The 20,554-nt window shown below is 43.5% G+C and overlaps 1 protein-coding gene across 1 annotated transcript in view; it reads right to left on the bottom strand.

The window, feature by feature from the left end:
- LOC126174249 (protein scarlet-like) overlaps window positions 1–20,554 on the bottom strand; it is a 341,327-nt gene that overhangs the window by 87,509 nt on the left and 233,264 nt on the right. The window lies entirely within an intron of this gene.

Raw genomic sequence — 20,554 nt, 5'->3', positions numbered from 1 at the left:
CCTTTTAGACTTATAAACTTCGTCCAACACTGTTCTAATTTGTTGATCCCTTCCGAATAATACGAATTGTCCAAGTCTGTAAAATAACTATTAGTTGCTGCAATCATCTCCCCGTTTGAATAAAATCTTTCTCCCGCCAGCCATTTCTTCAAATTTGGGAAGCCAAGTCTGAAGAATAGGGGGTATGTGAAATGAGCTGGAATCCTATTTCCATTTATTTTGCGAACACAACTGCTGAGGTGTGTGCTGGTGCATTGTCGTGATGGAAAAGGACCTCTTTGCGGTCCAATCGCCGGCGTTTTTCTTGCAGCTCAGTTTTCAAATAATCCAATAACGATGAATAATATGCATCTGTAATAGTTTTACCCTTTTCCAGATAGTCGATGAGGATTATCCCTTGCGAACCCCAAAAGACAGTCGCCATAGCCTTTCCGGCCGAAGGAATGGTCTTCGCCTTTTTTGGTGCAGATTCTCCCTTGGTAACTTATTGTTTAGATTGTTCTTTGGTCTCAGTAATATTGTAATGTATCCATGTTTCATCCACAGTGACGAAACGATGCTTAAAGTCCTGCAGATTCTTCCTGAATAACTGCAAACCACCCTTGCAACACTTCATACGATTCCGTTTTTGGTCAAGAGTGAGCAGTCGCGGAACCAATCTTGCGGATAGTTTTCCCATGTCCAAATGTTGATGCAAAATATTATGTACCCGTTTATTCGAGATGCCCACAGCACTAGCAATCTCACGCATCTTAACTCTTCTGTCATCCATCATCATATCACGGGTTTTATCAATGATTTCTGGAGTTGTAACCTCCACAGGGCGTCCAGAGCGTTCAGCATCACTTGTGCCCATATCACTCCGAAAATTTAGAAACCACTTATAAACTGTTCTAATCGAAGGTGCAGAGTCACCGTAATGTTTATCAAACTTCTCTTTAGTCTAATGGTTCAAATGGCTCTGAGCACTATGGGACTTAACATCTATGTTCATCAGTCCCCTAGAACTTAGAACAACTTAAACCTAACTAACCTAAGGACGTCACACAACACCCAGTCATCACGAGGCAGAGAATCTCTTTAGTCTCGTGAGGCGTTTTGCCTTTCATAAAGTAAAGTTTAATCACCACACGAAATTCTTTTTCGTCCATTTTTTGACAATCACTCGACTTCCCCGAGCCACACGAATGCCAAACACGAAGAAATAGACCAATATGGCTGAAACTTGGTGTGCGTTCTTTCTAAATATCCTACTAACTAAACATGACCTCGATACGCGCCGGTGGTGCCATCTCTCGGACTTTGCACGGATTTTTCAAACATCCCTCGTATATTTGTTGGATGGTTTCTGGGAAAGTGCACTGTACCGGTAGAGGAAATTGGATACAAGATGCTATTACTACCGATTCTAGAGTATTGTGCAAGCACTTGGAGCCCTTAGGCACGGCAACAGACACCGAATAAATTCAGGGGCGCGTTCCTAGGATCCTAACAGGTCGGTATAGCCCTTACGAAATGCCCGACGAACGTATATGGGACAACGCATTCCTCACAAAACGCTGTTGGATAGATTCAAAGAACATTTAGGTGAGGAAGACAGCGTGAAGATTCTGCTTACATCACATTTCGCGTGGTGACCACTAGAAAAAGGTAAGGGAGATTATGGCGCTTACGGAGGCATAGAGACTGTCATTTTCCCCTCACTCATTACGCAAATGCGATACGAAAGCCGATCACTAATAATGGTACGAGATATCCTACGCCATGCACTGTACAGTAGCTTGCGCAGTATATATGTAGATGTTGGAACACTCCATTCCCTTCGCTCAATAGTTCTCTTCACAATCGCATCCTGCACTGTACAGACCTGTGTAATTCTTTAATGGAATACACAGTTTACGGGAAACTAATAAAGCATTCTTTTACTGGATATTGCTTTCATGTTTTCTCTTATCGGTGTTCACATTCGGTAACAGTCTGGTTACGTTAGCACTTTTATTCGATCTTAAAGTAGTAACTGAAACTGAAAGGACAGAGCAATGTGCCGAAAAGGTTTGCTGAGTGATGGAATGAAGGCTGCAAGTGGTGTACAATCCTGTTATCACTTGTTTTTGTAAAACCTGTTAGACGTTGAGAACGCCCTAGTCATCACTGAGGTGCACGCTCCAGGGCAGGCTGTACCTCGACAGAGGACGCGTCAGCAGTGGAAGAGACGAACAATTATCCAGAGGTCGACAGATGCTGTTGCCGCGCCTAAAGAAGATTTAATTTACACTGTGTACACGTCAGTCTTTGTTTTGTGTTCGCTACTGACTGGTGCTGATTTTTTTTTGCGCCAGGCCAGGATAATCGATGTTAATACTGAATGAATAATATTTAAGGAACATTAGTAAGCAGATAATGCAAGGAACAGTTATAGTATTCATTTATGTCGCCACGTTGTTCGTAGTTGATTTATAATTATCGAAGGTATTTTAATTTCGTCTTTGCAACTACAAGAAAATGCGTCTTTTTATCATCAAACGCGTTTTGTTTTATTGAAATAAAACATCTGTGTTGGAAGTTATTGAAAACTGACTTTCTTTCTCTATCGAAAAACAATTTGTTACAAAAGGTGTCAATTTTACTTAACAGTATTTGGTGCCTGGTTTATGCCCACTTCAGGAAACGCCGTCTGATTCAATGTTTCCGAGTTATTTCTTCGCTTGGCACTGTTGATTCTGGCCTAATCCCACACTGTTTTGCTGAATTATGCATTTTTTTTTTATTCAAGCAGGCTACAATATAGCAAACTACTGTCTGGCTGTGCCTTTCTGGTTACCTATTCCTCTGTGCTTTGTCTAGTTTTGCTGTATTTACGGATAGTTTTTTCTTTGATCTAAAAATATTCTCTTTTTTGTGATTCTTCGTATGTACACACATCAAAATAAGTTTTGTATCACCCCGGTTCCCAGAACTCTGGAAGATAGACACTGACTTTGGACATTGTATCGCAAACACAGTCCCTTTGACTGTTCAGATATGTTACTGAACCCGCACAAAGATGTAAACAACCATGCATGAGCAGCGCCTATTAGACGGAGGACGTCCGACAGCCGATCAGTTCCAGTCATTCCACAAGGAAAGAGGTATACGGCTCGTGTTGTCTGTAGTTGAACCACGCCTAGACGGTCAATACCGCGGTTCCAACGCGTCCGCATTGTTACTTTGTGCCAGGAAGGGCTCTCAACAATGGAAGTGTCCAGGCGTCTCTGAGTGAACCAAAGCGATGTTGTCCGGACATGGAGGAGATAGAGAGAGAGTAACTGTCAATGACTTGCCTCGCTGAGGCCGCCCAAGGGCTACTACTGCAGTGGATGACAGCTACCTACTGATTGTGGCTCGGAGGAACCCTGACAGCAACGCCACCATGTTGAATAATGCTTTTCGTGCAGCCTCAGGACATCGAATTACAACTCAAACTGTGCGCAGTGGGATGCATGGTGAGCAACTTCGCTCCCGACGCCCGTGGCGAGGTCCATCTTCGCAACCACGACGCCATGCAGCGCGATACAGATGGGCCCAACAACATGCCGAATGGACCGCTCAAGACTGACATCACGTTCTCTTTACTGATGAGGGTCGATGTGCCTTCAAGCAGACAATTGTCTTAAACGTGTTTGGAGTCAACCTGGTCAGGCTGAACGCCTTAGTCACATTGTCTAGCGAGTGCAGCAAGGTGGAGGTTCCCTTTTTTTTTTTTTTTTTGGGCATTATGTGGGGTCTGCATTCGCAGCTGGTGGTCATGGAAGGAACCTGAATGGCTGTGGTATCCGTGAATGTCATCCTCAGATCGATAGTGCAACCATATCGGCAGCATATTGGCGAGACATTCGTCTTCATGGACGACATATCGCGACCCAATCGTGCTCATCTCTTGAATGACTTCTTTCAGGATAACGACATCGTTCGACTAGAGTGGCCAGCATGTACTCCAGACATGAACCCTATTGGACATGCCTGGAATAGAATGAACAGGCCGTTTATGGAATACGTGACCCACAAACCACTCTGAGGGACCTACGCCGAATCGCCGCTGAGGGGTGGGATAATCTGGACCAACAGTACCTTGATGAACTTGTGGACAGTATGGCACGACAAATACAGGCATGCATCAATGCAAGAGGACGTGCTGCTGGGTATTAGAGGTACCGGTGTGTACAGCAATCTGGACCACCACCTCTAGAGGTCTCTCTGTATGGTGGTACAACATGCAATGTGTGGTTTTGATGAGCAATAAAAAGGACGGAAATGATGTTTATGTTGATCTCTATTCCAGTTTTCTGTACAGGTTCCGGAACTCTCGGAACCGAGGTGATGTATGTGTGTTATATCGTTGAATTATAATATCAATGTGTAAGAGAAATGAAGGTGTAGTGATGAGGTTGCAGATTTAAGATAGTTGGGGCAAAGTTTGGAGGTGGGAGGGTTGGGAGGGACAGGGAGGGGTAGAGGGGAAGACAATTAAATAGTGAACGCAAAGGAATGGAATGAAGAGGGTTTTGAAGGAAAAGAGTAGAAATTTAATGGGTGCGAGATTATGGTGTTTTGTTCTTGAATAGTGTATGCAGCATGTTTAGTTCAGTGATAGGACTTTTATTTTACTGGGATGTGCGAGATAGTGTAATGAACTTTTTTCAACCGAGCGCAGTTTTCGTTTTTATTTAATGACTACCATTTGAAGTCGGAAGAGTGTTTAAATGCAGTCAGATCGAATATTTTAAGCTCCAGTATGACTTCTGTACTGAAACACGTAAAACAGTAGGGGGAGCCCGTTATCTAGCTGTGGTGCTCCATTAGAGACTTCTCCGTATGTCAGCATGTATAAAATAATATGAAATTGCTTGCGAAGTATCACTTATTTGCCGGCCGTTGTGGCCGAGCGGTTCTAGGCGCTTCAGTCTGGAACCGCGCGACCGCTACGGTCGCAGGTTCGAATCCTGCCTTGGGCATGGATGTGTGTGATGTCCTTAGGTTAGTTAGGTTTAAGTAGTTCTAAGTTCTAGGGGACTGATGAGCTCAGATGTTAAGTCCCATAGTGCTCAGAGCCATTTGAACCATTTGAACCGATCGCTTATTTTTCGCAGTGCATTGTGCGTCGTTGTTAGCAGTCGTCGCATAGCAAGTCTCTTCTTCTACTAATCTCAAAACGTTTCCTGTCAGTATACAAACTGAAGCAAATTTAAGGCATTTGCACATGTTAAGCAAAATGTTTGCATGTTGATGTTTACTCAAAGCCAATTTCTGCAAAATAAATACGCAAACTACTTGTAAAAGGCAAGCGCAATTCAAAGTTAAGGGAGTTACAGGATGACGTCCTCTGACGCAACGGCTGAATGAATAGCCATTAACTGCAGTATTACGTAACCTGTCTGAGTCAAACATTTTATATAACGAACTCATTCGCCTTTACTCTTCGTACCCAAGCCTACCTGGCTATGAAATTAGTTTATAGCAAGTGGATTCTAACAATTCCAAGCGCTGACATTTCCTATATTTATTACCCTACTACTAAGAAACTGCTCTGCTATTCGTTAAGGTAAAGATTTTCTGACTGTTGCTTAGAAAGACAACCCGCTGATACGCAACTTCGTGATGAACGGCGTGTGTTACATCGTCCACAAAAAAAGAAAAAGACTCACGTGTTGTTGGTGTGTAGGAAAAGCATGAATGGACACGTCCGTACATGGACGTTACTCATACCGAATCATTTGTAAGCTAAGCTCCGTGTCCGCGGAACAAACAACATTTGAGTAACGAGAGTAAAGTACGAGAAGGTTGGTTCTTGTTAACCAGACTTCGCGTTAGTCTTCTGGGCAAATCCCGAAATTTTGCGCAGTGTCTTACGGACAGAACGTGACCATGTTGACGGTGACACATACGTCAGAGAAGTAGCCTCTGGGCCGGCTTTTGGTTTAATCCACTGTGTTCTCTCTCATCTTCATCAAGAACACAATCATTGCTCTAAATTCCACACCCAGCTACAGTCGCAGGTTCGAATCCTGCCTCAGGCATGGATGTGTGTGATGTCCTAAAAGGTTAGTTAGGTTTAAGTAGTTCTAAGTTCTAGGCGACTGATGACCTCAGAAGTTATGTCGCATAGTGCTTAGAGCCATTTGAACCATTTTTTCCACACCCAGTCATCACAATCACCTACATACAACAGACACACCTCAGACACAGCACCCAATTTTTGAGATGGAAACAGATCATTATGAGCAAAAAGAAAAACAAAATCTTTACGTCATGGATGCTGAACTCAGACATCGTGGCCTGGTAGCCAACAATGCCACACGAGTTAGGCTTGACTGGGAACTGATTGTAAAGATAAGCAGACGCCCTTCACTACACACTACACTGCTTGACAGTTGCATAGGAACAACTGACACTTGTTACGGTATATTGGACCGTCTAACTACAACTGAATGAAACAATTTTCATGCTCTAACCGTTTCGCCTTTATTCTTTGCAAGGCATCTTCAATGGCAGATTCCGTGGATGATATTCCACATGTTGCGTTTTTTCTCCATTTTTGGCGCTGTTTTTCTTCTTTTGTCTTCCAAACTTGACAGCACTGGGAAGTGAACACTTGTTTTGACGCTGACACTTGCTAAGGAACAACTGCCATTTGCTACGGAACAACCGGTAACTATTGAGAAACACACGAGCGATGGGTAGTAAAAGGAAATGTAGAGGTCGGGACGTGTTAACTGAAGTTAAGCCTCCAAGAACGCTATGTATACATTTACCAGTTTATGTAGTACGATGTTTGGCGTAGGTTGTTGTGGAACCGATTCGTGCTATATTCCGTGTGGTACGGCATCTGTACAAGATCTCATTTGAGTGCTTACGAACGTGGGCGAACAGTTGGACGGACGCCGGCCGAAGTGGCCGCGCGGTTCTGGCGTTGCAGTCTGGAACCGCGAGACCGCTACGGTCGCAGGTTCGAATCCTGCCTCGTGCATGGATGTGTGTGATGTCCTTAGGTTAGTTAGGTTTAACTAGTTCTAAGTTCTAGGGGACTAATGACCTCAGCAGTTGAGTCCCATAGTGCTCAGAGCCATTTGAATCATTTTTGAACAGTTGGACGGCTCGCAGCCGGTCGAAGTGTCACTACTGTGGCCACAGTAATGGGTGTGTCCAAAAGTGTCATCTCGCTGTTAAAAAAGGCCGTGCAGTTGGAAATGCTATGCTAAAGCACGCCGGTTGTCGTACACGCACTACCACACTGTAAGAAAATCGATGTGTAACGCTAGTGACGAAAAGGACCAGACATCTCACTCCTAGGTAGATTGCTGCAGATCTTTGAACCGCTACCGTTACACGTTTCTCCGCCTGAATCATGTCGCGGCGATTAAATCTGGCTGATTTGTATGCTCGGAAACCTGTTAAATGCATCCCACTTCAGAGATGCCATCGTCAAGAAAACATTCGTTGGTGTAGGGAGCATGTTCTTTAAGTAATAGAACCCAGTACGTTGTCCTCGATGGTGAGTGTTCATCGGAGGTGAGGGTATCATATGGAGTGCCCTAGGGAAGTGTGGTAGGTCCGCTGTTCTTTTCTATTTACATAAATGATCTTTTGGATAGGGTGGATAGCAATGTGCGGCTGTTTGCTGATGATGTTGTGGTGTACGGGAAGGTGTCGCCGTTGAGTGACTGTAGGAGGATACAAGATGACATGGACAGGATTTGTGATTGGTGTAAAGAATGGCAGCTAACTCTAAATATAGATAAATGTAAATTAATGCAGATGAATAGGAAAAAGAATCGTGTAATGTTTGAATACTCCATTAGTAGTGTAGGGCTTGACACAGTCACGTCGATTAAATATTTGGGCGTAATATTGCAGAGAGATATGAAGTGGGACAAGCATGTAATGACAGTTGTGGGGAAGGCGGATGGTCGTCTTCGGTTCATTGGTAGAATTTTGGGGAGATGTGGTTCATCTGTAAAGGAGACCGCTTATAGAACGCTGGTGCAACCTATTCTTGAGTACTGCTTGAGCGTTTGTGATCCCTATCAGGTTGGATTGAGGGAGGACATAGAAGCAATTCAGAGGCGGGCTGCTAGATTTGTTACTGGTAGGTATGATCATCACGCGAGTGTTACGGAAATGCTTCAGGAACTCGGGTGGGAGTCTCTAGAGGAAAGGAGGCGTTCTTTTCGTGAATTGCTACTGAGGGAATTTAGAGAACCAGCATTTGAGGCTGACTGCAGTACAATTTTACTGCCGCCAACTTACATTTCACGGAAAGACCACAAAGATAAGACAAGAGAGATTAGGGCTCATACAGAGGCATATAGGCAGTCATTTTTCCCTCGTTCTGTTTGGGAGTGGAACAGGGAGAGAAGATGCTAGTTGTGGTACGAGGTACCCTCCCCCACGCACCGTATGGTGGATTGCGGAGTATGTATGTAGATGTAGATGTTGATTGGGGTCAGCAGCAGTGGTCCAGAATGATGTTCTCCGAGGAGTCTCGCTTCACTGTGGTAAGTGATTCTGTCCACTAACTAGTGTGGAGAAAGATGGGAACAGGTTACACCCACGAAACAATGTTCATGAACGTCATTGGCGAGGCGTAGACGTTACGTTGTGGGCAGGAATTATGCAGAAGAGCCGAAAATCGCTGCACATCTTTGCGCGAGGTACCGTTACAGTACAGCGGTATTGCATGGAGATTATTCTGGATCATGTCCCACACAGGACAGCTGAGGTGTCTGACATTTTGGTAAGTGAAGATATTGAATGTATGGACATAAACCCTAAAGGGCAGGTTTGGGATGCGCTTGGCAGACACATTTCTCAACGAACAGCGCCTTCCCGAACCGTGCAAGAACAAAAATCCGCCTTCAGAGAGGAATGAGGCAATATCCGCCAAGGACTCTTCAACAGTTTGGTACCTAGCATTAGTAACAGGTGCAAAACCTGCATTACCGCCCGAGGAGGGCACATTCCTTACTGAGAGTCCGTTATCGACCTTTATGTTGGGAGTCTGACCTGAGTCAAATATAGACCTTATTTATATCTGTTAGCCCGCTTTCTCATATTGTGAAATCTGTACCACTTTTCGATATAACTAAACCACTCCATCTCTGTTACGTAAGTACAGTATTTCAAGTCGTTCATCGTTGTCTGTGATTATTCCTGTCCAACAATGTCTCTGTCCCTTAGCCATTGTCAAGCAGTGTACTCATCTTTGTCTGAATATAGTGACAAACTACTGGACACGGTAGCAGCGTTTGAACATCATGGTGTGATTTTTAAATGCAACAAAACATGAAGTAGTCTAGCGAAAAATGTAGTGGACAACGCTAATGCAATGCTTTGATCCACTATAAGATTTCTGGAAATGTGTAGTTATTTTAGAATAAATTTGCCCAGTTTCACGAGACCGTTACATCTACAAGCGGCGGTGAATTAGTAATTTTCTTTCTCGATCAATTTCGGTGGAAAAAAATGTGGAATTTATTGTGGGACATCGTGGAATATTCCCGATTCAGCCTTTATAGTTTCATGAAGTTTCGATAGATGGCAGCGGTATTCATAGCCTTCAAAATGGCGTCTTAACGGAGGTGCGTTCCAAGCAGAGAGGCTTCATTGAGTTTCTTTTTGGCGGAAGACAAGAGTATCGCAGATTTTCATAAGCGCTTATGGAATGTCTACGGAGACCTGGCAGTGAAAAAAAGCACGGTGAGTCGTTGTGTGAGGCGTCTGTCATCATCGCAACAAGGTCGCACAAACCTGTCCGATTTCCCGAGTTTCGGACGGCCGCACACATCTGGGACTACTGCAGTGTTGGAACGTGCTGATACTCTCATTTTAGGTGATCGAAGGGTCAAACCAAACACCTCACTGCTCAACTGGACGTCTCTGTTGGTAGCGCTGACACACTCGTCCACCAGCTGAGGTACTCAGAGGTGTGTCCGCACTGGATTCCTCACCATCTAACAAAAGGCCATGAAGAACAACGCAGGACCATCTGCACGGCACTGCTTGCGCGTTATGAGGCTAATCGTGACAGTTTTTTGTCGAACATCGTCACAGGCGATGAAACATGCGTTCATCACTTCAAACCGAAAACGAAACGGTAAACCATGGAGTGGCGCCACACCACCTCTCCTCTGTAGAAAAAGTTCAAAGCCACCTCCTTAGCTGTAAAGTATTGACAATGGTCTTCTGGAACCCTGAAGGAGTTATTCTATTTGTTGTCCTTCATGGAGCAACGATCAACTCTGAAGTGTAATGCTACCCTGAGGAAACTGAAGAAACAACCTCAGCATGTTCGTCGCCATAAAAATGCAAACGAACTTCTACTTCTCCATGATAACGCAAAGCCTCGAGAAGAGTCTGCACACCCGAGAGGAACTCACAGAGCGTCATTGGATGTCCTTCCTCATCCGCCCTACAACCCGCATCTCGCACCTTCCGACTTCTATCTAGTCGGCCCAATGAATGATGCTCTCTGTGGGAAGCAGTACGTGGATGATGTGGAGGTTATTGAGACAGCAAGACGTTGGTCTGACATCGACCAGTAGGATGGTACCATGTGGGCATACGTGCCAATAAGGTGGCGGGAGATCGTCGCACTGAACGGAGATTATGTTGAAAGATAGGTTTTTGTAGGAAGAAGAGTAGGGAATAATATGGTGTATTTGAACCCTGAATAAAACCAACCTGCTTTCAGAAAAAAAAGTGTTGGATTACTTATTAAACGCCCCTGTACATGAAAGAAGATAAAATCTTGGAGCCGGCCGCTGTGGTCGAGCGGTTCTAGGCGCTTCAGTCCGAAACCACGCTGCTGCTACGGCCGGTGGTTCGAATCCAGCCTTGGTCATGGATGTGTGTGATGTCCTTAAGTTAGTTAGGTTTAAGTAGTTGTAATACTAGGGGACTGATGGCTCAGCTGTGAAGTCCCATATTGCTTTTAGCCATTGAACCATTTGAAAATCTTGGACCAAATTTAAATTTGTGCGTCAAAACTAAATTTTTACTTTGTAGCTAGCTGTCCCTGGAGCAGGTTAGCTCGCTGACTCTATCGTCGATTACCCAACATACGTTTGATCGAGATGGAGACAACACAGCAACAAATCACTTTTGTGTTCTCCGTTTCAGCACCTGCCATTCTTTTACAACCGTGCGGTGTGATTCTCGTCGAGAGTATGGCGCTGCACCTACTGCGTACTAACCTCGCAGTGCATCACTGACTTTCAAGGCCGTTTGATCTCACGGTATATTTGTGGAGGTTTGTGAAAGGCTCCGTCTGTGCATCCCATATCAACATCTTTGGATGTACTGCAACGCAGCATAGCAACCGCTCTGAATGCAGTAACTCTATATAGTTTCTTCTCTTTCTTATCTCTTTGTACCGCACCGCCGCAAGGTCGTCATGCTTATTAACGGATTTTTAATAGTTTTAAGGGATGACCGGATATCCTTCCCGCTGCCACCCCGTTACCCTCCGCGGCGGAATATATGTATTCCAACTGTCTGCCTGTACTGTTTATTCCTGCGAAAGGAAATGACAGGTAATATGCTCGCAAAAGTATGAGACGAGTGTAATTATCCATCTGGATGTAGTGCGTCCGGTGGCGGGTAGATTGAACATTTGTAAAAGTAAATAAAAATTTTGATCTTCAAAGCAATTGTAGAAAAAATACCCCAAGGTAGCATATGCTTGCATGCAAAATTAATACCCTTATAACATCTGATATTTCAATGCAAATAAAAACTTTGTAGTCACATGTTTAAGTTGAAATTTACTTCAAGTTTCTGACACTGATGTAAAAGATATATAGTGTTGTGAAATCGAATGAATCTTTTTGAAACATTCTGTGAGTTCCGTGCATAACTCTCGCGTAGTTCCTCTCTGCACATCTGTATGTAAATTTTATTGTTTAAGTCAGTCTTTCCACATGTACGATGCCGTCCTCTGTATCTTCCTGCCTTTTGCTCATCTTTTTGTATCTCTGTATCCACTATACACAATAGCCTGGACAATCCGTTCTAAAAGAAAGGCGGCATTATGCCGTAAAACTAAATACACCAATCCTTATGTTGACATCTGTTACTTTAGACCCGTCTAATCACGACTGACTAAAACAATCTTTTCTTGCCTTGTGCGTTTCGACATTATTATTTGTAACGCATCTTCACTGGCCGGGAATATATACACATGTATATAGAACTATATATGGAAGTCATTAGGGCAAACAACCACAACGCATCTTCACTGGCCTGGAATTTATACACATGTATATAGAACTATATATTGAAGTCATTAGGGCAAACAACAACAAATGCCTTATACCAGTGCAGCATCACTATCATATCCCGAAAGCAGAGAACAAACATGTAATAGACGGCAAGACAAACATCAACACAAATTCTTTGCTGAACTTGATAAAAGAAATGAGAAATTAATTTTAAGAAAATCCTTTCGTACATACAACATTGTATAAATACATATTCACACACACACACACATATATATATCACTGATTACAACCACACGTTCAAGAGAAACTAATAACATTCAACAGTTAGCAACACCGTTCGAAATATAACTTCAAATAAACAAGCGTTCGTTTTCTAATGCTGTGAAAACTAAACTTTGTATGGCGGTAAGCGTAAGAAGGACAGCTATAAAACAGGAAAAATTATGTGGTGTCACCGCCAGACACCACACTTGCTAGGTGGTAGCTTTAAATCGGCCGCGGTCCATTAGTACATGTCGGACCCGCGTGTCGCCACTGTCAGTGATCGCAGACCGAGCGCCACCACACGGCAGGTCTTGAGAGACGTACTAGCACTCCGCCCCAGTTGTACGGACGACTTTGCTAGCGACTACACTGACGAAGCCTTTCTCTCATTTGCCGAGAGATAGTTAGAATAGCTTTCAGCTAAGTCCATGGCTGCGACCTAGCAAGGCGCCATTAACCATATCTAGAGAGAGTCTCACTTGTATCATCAAGAATGCTGTATACAAATGATGGATTAAAGTTAAGTATTCCAGCAACTACGTACTTTTCTTTATAGCATTCATTACGTATCCTGTTTCAGACTTAACGCAAGCCGGCGTGAGTTGACGCGTGCATTTCGGCCTCCTCTCTAAATTAGTGCGTTGTGTTGGCTAATCTGCCGACACAACAAATTACACATGGAGATCTGCATCTATTAAATTCATAAACCATAGAAAAGCAGACAGTGCCAGAACTGTTTGTAATGTCAATATATAATGTCCAAAATGTGAATCAATATAGTTCAAGCACAAATATGGAAGTGTTCCAAGCCACTGAAGATGCCTTGCAAGTAATAAAGACGTATAACAAGAGAAATTTGTTTTATTCAATTGTGATTAGAGGATCTAAGGTAACAGTTGTAAGTAGGCTGTTTATGTTTTCTTATTGGCAAAGTTACGTAGCGCTCTATATGAAAATCACTGGCTGTGCTGTGCTGTTTATGTTTTCTTATTGGCAAAGTTACGTAGCGCTCTATATGAAAATCACTGGCTGTGCTGTGTGCAGCCTGTGGCTAGATTGCATTGTTGTCTGCCACTGTAGTGTTAGGCAGCTGCAGCTGGATGTGAACAGCGCGTAGCGTTGCGCAGTTGGAGGTGGGCCGCCAGCAGTGGTGGATGTGGGGAGAGAGATGGCGGAGTTTTGTAATTTGTCATGAACTGCTATATATATTATGACTATTAAGGTAAATACATTGTTTGTTCTCTATTAATATCTTTCATTTGCTAACTATCCCTATCAGTAGTTAGTGCCTTCCGTAGTTTGAATCTTTTATTTAGCTGGCAGTAGTGGCGCTCGCTGTATTGCAGTAGTTCGAGTAATGAAGATTTTTGTGAGGTAAGTGATTTCTGAAAGGTATAGTTTAATGTTAGTCAGGGCCATTCTTTTGCAGGGATCTTTGATAGTCAGATTGCGTTGCGCTAAAAACATTGTGTGTCAGTTTAAGCACAGTCATGTATAATTTGTTCTAAGGGGAAAGACGTATAACAAGAGAAATTTGTTTTATTCAATTGTGATTAGAGGATCTAAGGTAACAGTTATCAACTTAGTATTACACGCAACGGCTGGTCCCGGCGGAGGTTCGAGTCCTCCCTCGGGCATGGGTGTGTGTGTTCGTCCTTAGGATAATTTAGGTTAAATAGTGTGTAAGCTTAGGGACTGATGACCTTAGCTGTTAAGTCCCATAATATTTCACGCACACACATTACACGCAACAGAGGACGACAGAACAACAAACAGTTAACGTTGTTACTCAGATCTTCTTTTCGGATCTGTAGTTGCACAAACTCGTCTCTGCCAGAATGTCCTGATAGCTTTCTCTTAGGTAAACTACTCTGGAAGCAAAATGGTCTCCCATTCGGATCTCCATGTGGTGACTACTCAGGAGCAACTGAACAGCGAAAAGAGTTAGAGCAGTCACGTGGAATATTGGAACGTTAAGGCAGTATGGGATAACAGAAAAAAATGAAAAGGACTTAGGTAAATACTCTAGGAATCGCTGAGAAGCGATGGCCAGAAGAGAGACATTTGTGGAGTTGGGACCATTTGATTGTTAATACTGGGTCGGATAATGGTAAAACAGGAGTGTAAGCAGTAATGATTAGGGAAATGGGAAACAGAGTAAAGAGATATCAAGAGCAAATAGAAATAAATTTAATGTTCGAATTGGATGGGTATGCAACAGACGCTGTAGTCACACAAGTGTATATGTCAGTCACAAAACTGAATGGAAGGGAAACTGAAGAATTGGATGACAATGTTAGTAAGCTCGTAATGTGGGTCAAAGGGGATAAGAATTGGGATACTGGAATCCGGTTATACATGAATATAGATACAGAAAATAATGGAAGAGTTTCATCTCGGCAAGCGAAATGGAAGGGGAAAATATTAGAGAATTACATGCTGGGCACGAACTGGTCATCGCGAACACATTTTTTAAGAATCCCCCGAGAAGAAAATGCACAAGTACGATGATGGGATGAAAAAAAGCTACCAGGTCGAGATTTAGGAATCAAGGACAACATAATAATCCTGATGCTGACACTGATAATGACAATAACCTAGTAATAATGAAATGCCTGTTGAAATTTAAGAAGTTTGAGAGAAAACAGACGAAACATGTGACCTAATAACGAATAAAGATGTTCTGCAACAATACGACGAGAAAAAGACTACAATATAGTGAAACGAAGGGATAGAACAGTTGGACAAGTCTTACTGAATCGAACTGGACAGAAAGAAACGCAATTTCTGATACAATGTGACTAAAGGAAAGGATCGATTGATAGGGACCCATCTTCAGGCATGAAAGGTTTGCCAATTTGATGATTGAGAGAAACGTCGGACCGATGGGGAGGGGGGCGGGAGGAGGGGGAGATGAGGATTGTAGAGAGAGATCAAGGCTTGATCACAATCAATAGGTTCAATGAGATGTATACTGAGTGTTGAAGATGAAGAAACTTGCATAGAATACACTAAGGTAGAGCGCTGTATCAAATAAATCATCGGGCTGCAGACTACGACAGCATTGTGGCATGAGTCATAGCTGAAAAGAATAGTTGAAGCGATAGTGCCGTAGGAGATGGCGTAATTCGCACTCGACTCGTATTCTAAAAGAGCGAGGTCTAAATCGTGTACGACCAATCCAGTTTCCGTTTTCAGTGTTTTCCATTAGATACCAGAGGTGAAGGCCGGAATGATTCATTCAACGAGGCCACGGTTGATTACCTTACTCTTATTCACTGCATGATAAAGTTCCGTCTGTAATACTGCGGCGTTAACTGGACGCTAAATTCTAACATTTACAGCCTTCTTACTCCTATTTACGTTTCGACACTTTCATATTAGCTTCGTTTATTGTTAATCTAATTTCCGTGGTAAGCTGCCTGTGCATTCAATTTAACTGTTGTCTCAAGGTCTCTTTGCTTTACGTCAGAAGACTGACGTTTACCAATCTCCTCATTAAAAAAGGATGGAAGGAAGATAAGGGTCTCTTGTCTCGTCATCGACGCCGTCGTTAGGAACACAGGACGAGCTCCGTTTGGGAAGGACGGTTAGGAAATAAAACGTCATCTTCACAGAAACCATCCTGGCATTTGCCTTAAGTGATGTAGCGACAGCACGGCATACCGAATCCTATGATGCCCGGACGGGGATTTGAACCGCCGTCCTAGGAAACGCGATATACTTTCCCACTGTGACAGATCTCTATGTCTCATCAGAATTCTTGTCAGTCTGCAACGATTTAATAGCGGGAAAAAGCTTTCAGAGAGTTCCGCCGCTTCTGAGGAATTTGCAGCAGCTCAAGAAACGTGACTAGAGTACTTGTCTAACTCCGCTGTCAGGTTCCACAAGAAGTGCGTCCTTGAATACCTGAGGGCTAGTTACAAGAGGCGGATGACTTGGCTTCACAAGATATCCTAAGATCGTATTACCTTGCCGGAAAAGCTGGAGACATTAGGCCTCATACTGAAACGTAGAGGAGATCATTTGACGCACGGCGCCTATGAATCAAGTAAAAGTGAAAGGGGTAGGTGTGCGAGGTGGGGGATGGGGTAAGGTAACTAGTAACGTAAGGGGCTGGAACCCTCTGCTTAGACCACGGGGCAGTATTGTTTAATTATTCTGTTATTTGAATCAAATCCTTTTGATTAGTTTTTTGCAGCCCACCACGAATTCCTCTCTCGTCCGAATCTCTTCATCTCCGAGTAGTACTTACACCCTAAGTCCTCAGTTATTTCTTGACTGTATTCTAGGCTCTGTCTCGCCCTACGGTTTTTACTGTCTACATCTTCCTCTAGTACCCTGGAAGTTTTTCCCTGGTGTCTTAACTGCTGTTCTATCGTCCTGTTCCGTGTTCTCGTCGATGTTTTCCACGTGTTCCTTTCTGCGTCGATTCTACAGAGAAACTCCTTATTCCGTATCTTATCAGTCAATCTAATTTTCAACATCTTTCTATAGCACCACAACTCAAACGCTTGGATTTCCTTCTCATCTGGTGTTCCCACAATCCACGATTCAAAATTTCTTCCACAAATTGAGACCTATGTTTGACACAAGCAGAGTTCTTTTGGCCAGAAAAGCCCTCTTTGTCTGCACTAGACCTTTTTTTTTTTCCTCCTTGTCTCGTCCGTCATGTGTTACGTGTCTACTGACAGCCTTGATGGTCCGGCAGATGTGGAGTCGCAAACCAAGCCCAAGGTGTACTGATCCTGGGTTCAGGTTCCATAGGCGCAGAAGTTCTCATATTTCACTGCGGTATCCGCTTTCGTATTTTTCGTCTGAGCAATAAAACAAGCTGTCATTCGCAAGTAGCTGAAGCGAACAGCCAACGGGTTGGTTGGAACGGGCCACACCCCGCTGATGGATCGTGTTCTAACACTGGCCTCAGCTGTTATGAAGTTCATTGCCAAGGGTCAGTTCCTGGCGGGTGTACAGAATAACACAAGGCGCAGCACGGCAGTGTTCTCATCAGGGCCTGTTTAAGGCCCAAGTGACACAAACCGCAGCTTGGGGCGCAAGAAGCGTAACAATTTTAAGATTTCTGTACTGGACATACCACAATCAGTAGCGGCCGCTTGAGGTCTCAAGCCGAGAATGGCCCCGGGAGCATCGAAATATAAGATTTGTGTACAGGGTTGTACAATTAGTATCGAAAACTGACACGCACCGGCACTGGTTCTCACGATGCCTAATGAAGCGACACTTCATTATCTTTTTGTCCTGCACACCGAATTATTATGTGCCTACAATATACTCTTAATCCTCTCGACCTTGTTTTTGTGCAGCTTCCCATTTCTTACACAGGATGCGCCAGGAAAAAAAAAGCCCACTCTGATGTCGTTTCCCTCATACCATAACAACTAGAGAAGTCCATATAAATATATGTCCGAAAATGCTTCGTTTTTTAGTTTTTATTAAAGGATATTTCAAAAGTTTTCAAATCAAAAACTGCTAAAAAACGTTGAAAATTGTGCAAAGCTGTTATTTAACCACGACTGTTTGCTAAAATTAGCTAATAGAACCGCTACCAGTAACAACTCGCTGTGAACGTCTTTAACTTAGTTTAATATTGCTACACATGACAAGGTACGACTTCATTAACAGTCAAAAGTATCAATACAAATACATTTAACAGGAAAACACATACAGTATATCGCAAGGCTAGTCTCCTTCCATTATTATGGCTCTCTGAATTTTTTTGTCTTTTTCTCATGAACACGTAAAGCACACTTACAACACGATTTAGTGTTGGTCGTAATAAACTAAGTGTCGTAAGCGTATCTCACAACTTCACGAGCAAACTTACAACACGCAGTTTAATGTTGATTTTTACACAGAATATGAACATGAAATGAGATACCTTACATTCTAGCGGAGCAGGAATACATCTACTTCTACATTGGTACTCCTCAAGCCAACTTAAGGTGTGTGGCGGAGGGCACTCTGTATACCACTGTCATTTCCCATATCTCCTGTTCCAGTCGCGTATGGTACGGAGGAAGAACCATTGCTCGTAGCCTCAGTCTGGGCGCGAATCTCTCTAATTTTTATCTTCATGGTCTTTTTGCGAGATACACGAAGGAGGAAGCAATGTGTCGATTGTCTCTTCTAGGAACACACACTCTCGGATATACTGTGATGCAGAACGCCTCTCTTGCAGCGTCTGCCGCTGGGGTTGACTTGAGCATCTCCGTGACGTTTTCGTGCTTGCTAAACGAATTTGTAACGAAACGTGCCGCTCTTATTTGGATCTTCTCTATTCCCTATATCTATCCAGTCTGGTGGGGATCACTGTCTAAAGCAATATTCAATAGGAAAAAATATAACTTCACAAACAAATAAAGAAAAAATAGTGACAAACGAAAACAAACAACAACCAAAATAAATGCTGTCTGTTCGAAAATGTATATCTGTGAAAATGTGTATTAGAACAAGAATTCAGCTGTCGCTGATTTATCTCCACGTGATATCAAGCCAAGCGTTCACAGATAGAAGCATTTGGGTTTGATGAATGTCTGGAGAATGTCACCTGCCACCATGTGCTTTGCCATCAGTGAAGTACGGAAGAGGTGGTGTTACGGTAAGGGGTATTTTTCGTCGTTAGGGCGTTGCGCTTAAGAGATCGCTAATTGCGGAAGAATATGAAGACATTTTACGGTGTTGTGTAGTGCCCATACTTGTGGAGTGCTTCGGAGACGATGACTGTTTGCATCAGCATGACAAATTCCTCTTTCAAAAAGCAGCATCTGTGAGGCAATGGTTCGCGTGTAGTAACATTCCTGAAATGGAGTGGGTTGCCTAGAGTCCCGACCTAAACCCAATTGAACGCCTTTTCGATGAGCTGGAATGTCTATTTCGCTGCAGATCGCAGCGTGCGACATCACTTCCTTCTCTCGTTTTGGGCTCTTGTGGAAGAGTGGCCTGCCATTCGTCTGCAGAAATTCAGTCACCTCATTGAAAGTGTCCCCAGTAGAGTTGCAGTCGTCACAAAAGCGAAGATTGGACGTACTCCAAACTACTGTCCTCCAACAGGTGTCCGAATGCTTTTGATCAGATAACGTACACAAGCCGCATTGTCCATTGAGTATTTGAGACACTGATCTCTACCGAACTGATAGTGCTGACTTACTTCTACCTCCATTACCTGTCTGTTTCACGTGGTAGAAAGGGTATTGGCAAAGATGCTTCCGATTGAAAAAAAAATATTTTTGAGAGGTTTATCAACGTAAAGCGAGCGACATGGGCAGTGGTTATGGTACTGGACTTGTATCCCGAGGAAGGGGGTTCAAATACCCGGCCGGCCATCCAGATTTTAATCTGGTTCCCTAACTTCCTTAAGGCAAATGCCGGAATGGTTCATTTGAAAGGGAACGGCCGATTACCTCCCCCGTTCACCAATTCGAGTGTCTGCACTTTTAATGACCTCGCCGTCAATGGAATGCTTACGTTAATCTTCCTTTTCTCGGCATCAGTTAACAGGCATTGACGGAACAAAAAGTACTATCGTTTGTGTAACACGCATCACCAATAAGGACATGTCTAAGACTAGCTGTATTCCACAAATTAAGCCTAGGGGAATACGCAACGGACTGTGATTACAGGATTGTACTTTATTTCTGACTTCCAACATTCAGAATTGCGTGGTAAAGTCCTTACGCAATGTGTTCCTACGGAATCTCTCTCTCTCGCTGCGTGGTTTCTATGCGAGTCTACAAAACATCAATAGTATATGGAGTACCTTGATGAGTAAGTTATTGACTTACCATACCCTACACATGTTTGACAGGTGATACGCCGGGCGAACTTGGAGACCAGCGAAGGAGTGGCATCTACAGATCTTCAAGGAATGCTTACGCGGACCGACACGAACCACGCAACGCAGAAAACGTCGAGAAAAGATCCACCAATCCCCATACGCGAATTCTGTCACTTGTCCTTACGGTGGAAGAGCATAAGTCGCCGAAGTGGCGTCAAATCGAAAGACTTGCACCCCG

This window comes from Schistocerca cancellata, chromosome 1 (genome assembly GCF_023864275.1).
Source record: "Schistocerca cancellata isolate TAMUIC-IGC-003103 chromosome 1, iqSchCanc2.1, whole genome shotgun sequence".
Classification (NCBI taxonomy): Eukaryota; Metazoa; Arthropoda; class Insecta; order Orthoptera; family Acrididae; genus Schistocerca; species Schistocerca cancellata.
Note: the sequence above shows the minus strand (reverse complement) of the source record. Positions and strands in the feature narration are given on the sequence as shown.